Here is a 5,385-nt window from a genome sequence, read left to right on the forward strand (position 1 = left end):
GTAGCAGCCAATAAGCAGTGGTTTCCTTTCTTTTCTTTGGAGCCACATGTCATCTTTCTTTACATTGATACATAAGAAGTATAGAAATTTCTGTAAGTAATTACAGAAATAAATAAATAAATTTCTGTGACTCCCCATGGAGTCACATGTCATCTTTCTTTACATTGATACATAAGAAATATAGAAATTTCTGTAAGTAATGGTTAGGGGTGGTCCTGATTTGACTGTCGTTTTTTGTTTGTTTTTGTTTTTGTTTGTTTGTTTTGTTTTGTTTTGTTTTTCAGATTAACATGAGGGTATAAATGTTTAGGTTACGTTGTTTGCATTTCTAAGGTCAAGTTCAAGTTGTCCTGGAGCCCTTCACCCAGGGGCTGTGCTGCACGCCCTCACATTGTGCAGGTTAGGTGACTGCTCACCAATCTCCTCCTCCTTCTCCCCACTTGAATATACCTGTGTTTATCTCTGGTGTGGGTCTGTAGTTGTTTTTCTGTTGGTTTTGTATTAATATTGAAAAAGGATCTAAAGTTCAGCATTTACACAGGACAAGAGCATTGAATGCCTTAGAGGGACTTTACATCTTTCTTCAAGAAAATTAGTTCTAGGAGCTCAGAAACCAAACATATTCTATTACATGACCAAACTCTAACTAAAATGTAGCAGGCATTCTCACTGATTTAGTTAATGTTTTAAAATTCATGTGCATGTTAATATCTGATTGATAAGCATATCTTCAAAGGCAATGGTTTGATGTTAGGATAGCTTCATAGTGACGCACTATATATGCTTACAGCTTTTCTACTAATCTGATACCCTATCCCTGTATATAATATATAATAGCAGCTTATTGCAAAGTCTGATACTGGATCTGCACCTCTCACCACTACAAAAACTGAGTCTCCCTGGATAAAAGATTTAAATTTAAGACACAAAAAAGGAAAAATCCTGGAAGAAAGTGTGGGAAAAACCCTTGACATTGTCAGCCTGGAGAAAGAATTTATGAACAAGACTCCCTTGGTAATTGCATCTGTGACATATTAATTCATATTAGTAGCTTCAGACCTTTCTATTTTCTAGTGAATTTTATGCACTTGTTAAATATTTTTCTGCTTTACAGCATTCAAAATATTTCCCATCCTACAATGTTTCGACACTATTGTAGAATCCCTGTCTCCACCTTCATCAAACCATAAAATATTCAGAGTGTTCTCTGTGATATTTAGTTCATTTTATTAAAACCTGAGCGAATATGAACTTCACAACTGAGTAATGACTGATGGGGTTATAAAATAAATAATTCAAAAATAAATATAAAAATCCTTTAAGGTTTACCTTTGTCCTTTTTCATGGTGAAACTGAAAAGGGCTGGAGGAACTTTGGGTGGTGTCTGGCTGCAATAAAAAAAAAAAATACTCCAGTGGAAATTAAAGAGAAATGTGAAGTAAAAACACCAAAGTAATCTTTTGTAAATATTTATTAGAATTAGTTTTTTAGTATTTATTCTAGCTGCATGAAAATCGTTCTTTTCCTGTGATAAAAAATGATTTAGTCAGCCAACACATTTTCATTATTTGCCTGCTATATGCTGCCTACAAACCCCTTCTACCCAAAAATGATTTAGAAGATAACGTGATAATCACCAAGTTTTAAGGACAAAGCTTTTATTCTAATTTCAATTTCAAATGCAACAAATTATTTTATCACTAGTCTACTAACCTAATAAAAACAACTTGAGAAATGAAAAAAGTATGTTGATGATATATACATTATTTAAAAAGTCTCAGAAGATAATAATAACGACATTTGGTTTTATTATTTTTCTTCACCATCGGAAGGGATGCCAATTTCATTAGTGGGATTTTATTTTCATTAACTAATTCTAATAAAAATCTATTTGTCCTGGCGGGAAAATGGAAACATGGAATAAATAGAAAGGTGAATGCACTGAACTTTTAAAATACTTTATTACTTTGATTACATCCTAACATTTATCAGGGTGCAGAATGATACATTAATTTAAAATAATAAGGTAGTCTATATGAAACCAAGTCTTCAAAGCTGCGATAACTTTTACACCTCTCTTCATGTTTATCTATTTTTCTTTTATTCCCCCCTCCTCCCCCCGCCTTACCTGAAAAGCCTGGGAGCTATAATGGCCCTCTAGAGAATTTTTTTGTAAGACTTAGTGAGCATCTGTGACATTTCATTAAAGCACATGAGTAAAAATGACTAGAGAGGCCTGTTCTACACAATGGCAACAAATCATTTAGGGATTGGGACCTGTAGCACTATCTTCAAAAATAAAAGCTGAATATATTCAACACAACATTTCTCTTAATGTGCTCTGTTCTTTTCTGTTGGGTCAAATGTTTCTCCCAATAAGCCCTGCTATCATGGAACAGCATCCATCCATTACTCCGTGGCAGGCAGTGTGCGGAGTGGTAGACGCACACATTATCTCACTTAGACCTCTGTCAAGCCTGAAAGGTAAGTATTTATGGCAAGATTTAAGATCTGACAAAACGAGGCTCAGAAAAAGAAAGAAACTTGTCCAAGCTGAAACTAACCGAGACGCCAAATAATTATATTTTCTTGGCTATAAGGAAAGCAACGAAGCAAAACTTTTGCTGCAAAGGTGTGAGTATTCTTTGAAATCTAGTTTTTCCCCCACTAAATAAACTATTGTTGTCTTTGTTCAGTAATGACATCATCATTTACAAGGCTGAGACAGGAAGATTATACAAGGTTAGAGAAAAGCCCTTTCCAAAGCTGAAAGGGATTCTACTTGGGCTGTGCATTTACTGATGGGTTAAAAGAATCCCTTCAAATGCTCAGTCGGTCTCCTAGAATTCCCATTCCTTTCCACATGGATGCCTCAGGTACCCTAACCATGTTATTAGTTAGTTCCTCACCTGAGAGCAAACGTCCAAGATGCTCTCAGCAAGCAGATAGTTGTATCCACATCCTTGAATCAGAATTCTTGAAACCTAGGAAAACTGCTACACTCTAAACTCTTAAATGAAAAAGCAATGCCCATTCTGAACATGAATAATTCTTTTTGACAGTTTAACCTGATGAATCATGGAGGAAAAAATATAATACATTTTTGCAACCTGTCGTAAGATCAGGAAATTGGTTTTATATTTTTAGATGAGTACTTAAAATAATGTCATATAAAAGAAGTCAAAATTTTATTAAAGGTTCAAGACCAGCCTGATACAGAGTGAGACCCCATCTCTGAAAAACATAGCCAGGCGTTGTGGTGGGCACTTATGGTCCCAACCACTCAGGAGGCTGAGGCATGAGAATTACTGAAGCCCAAGAGTTTGAGATTGCTGTGAGCTGTGTCACCACGGCACTCTACTCAGACTGACAAAGTGAGGTTCCGTCTCAAAAAATAAAAAAATAATTTTCCTCAAAGAGTGTAGAGTTAAATAATTTATAGGGAACAAGTGCAAGAAAAATTTAATTTTTAAAGTAGCAAAAAATAGTATCATTAGGGTATACCTCTTTTTTTGGCATGCTTGAGTATCCTAAGAATAAGGATAGATAATTAATAAAGAGACATTTAGATACATAAATGGACAAATTTTCTTGTTGGGTCTTGACAAGTGAGTTATTTCTATAACTCTGATGAATTTAAAAACTTTGTAAAGCTCCATTTTATATTTCTGAATTACATTGAAAAGATCAACTTGAGTTTGATAGTGGACCAAAAATATTTAGCTATTCATCATGGTTAATTAAATTATCTGCCTGAGCAAATTCCATGTGTAATATTAAACATCATGTTTAAATTTTGGAAACTTGAGGTAAAATGCTTCTCAGGAACCCTAACAAAACTAAAAACAAACTCTTGCTTTCTGTTGGAAAAAAAGTGGAGGCCAGATCTTTCAGAGATTTTGCAGAGAATTAATGAATAACTGAAATACCTGTAGTAAACATCTGTTTGTATGTAAAATAGGCTCACAAGTAAGAATTCGTTGCAATTGGGATGTTATCCTATTGGCTTCAGAGAGATGAAAAATAGCTAACCATCTAGCTAGATAGGAAAAAGTGATCATTGTGAAAAGTCCCAGAGGAACAAATTAAAAGTAATTTTCAAGATCCAGAAATCATGAAAGTGGATGCAAAATTTAATTTGCAATGTTAATGGACTAACGTTAGTTAGTATCTTTGTCTACTTATCAGATTATTGCATCTTCGAATTTCTATTAAGAAGAGATAACAGAGGGCACAACCACAGGTGTCTCCTGGAGCAGGCCTCTACCTCACACCATGGGATGTCCAGGACATCCCACTGAAACTGGCTCCATTGAAGGCTAAAGCAGAGCGGGAGTGAGTCAGTAAACTCGGATGCTAACAGAGCAGCATTAAAGTGAGTGCTTTCCAAAAGGGATGCTTTTTGATTTACTTACCGTATTCTTTTTTTAATTTTCAAATAAAATTTTATAAGATGGTATGACAAAAGAACAGGAAAATCTCAACTACAGTTTATCAAGTGTTTTCAACACTCCTCGGGTTTTCCTGTAAATTGAGCTTTGTTATGTCCTCTTTAGTGTCTGAAAGGAATGTTCCAAGCACTTTCCAGGTACCCCGATCACCCGTTATTAGTTACTTACTCACCTGAGAGCGATGTGTCCTCACAATGCTCACAATACAATGCAAAACTGGACTTCTGATTTGTAGACATACAAGAACTAATTAATCTGAATAAAAATCCAGATACCAGGTCTCCTCCCTTCTAAACACTCCAATTTAGTAGGTACAGGATGGGGACTGAGAATCTGTACTTTAAAGAAGCCTCTAGTGATTTCCCCCAAGCTGCCCTGCAAAAGAGATGAGCGGACCCTGCGTTCCAGGGACTGTGAAGATAAAGTGAAAAAAAATAACTGTGTGTACGCTTTAGAAATAAGACAAATTCGTGACTCAGCGGCGAAAGAATACAACCTACACTTTCTGTCTAATTGCCAATGAATGCAGGACAAGGCACTTTTAGGCTTACGTTAACATGGTAACTGTAGCAACGCAGGGAGGACCAACTCACTCACTGAACATAGCCCCTGGATGGCCAGCAGAGGCACATTCTATGTGCAGCCCGTACAAGCCCTCAGCACAGCCCGGAGAGGAGTGGGAAATGCTTACGGTGAGAGTGCGTTTAAGTCACAGACAGATTTCACAGCTGTGGTCCTAACTAGAGTGACCTTTGAGAGAAGGATGCAGGGTTCCCTTGACATTGCATATCGTTGTCAGCTGTGTAATCGTCCTTTCATTCATATAAGCAAAGGTTCTACAGATGAAAGTATAAATCTTCTTCAAATTATATCCTTAGTCGTATTTTTACTTTTCCCACCACAAAGACAGTTGGCTAACATTTTTTTCGTGACA

This window comes from Otolemur garnettii, unplaced genomic scaffold, assembly GCF_000181295.1.
Source record: "Otolemur garnettii isolate 467f Iridium unplaced genomic scaffold, OtoGar3 scaffold00034, whole genome shotgun sequence".
Lineage (NCBI taxonomy): Eukaryota > Metazoa > Chordata > Mammalia > Primates > Galagidae > Otolemur > Otolemur garnettii.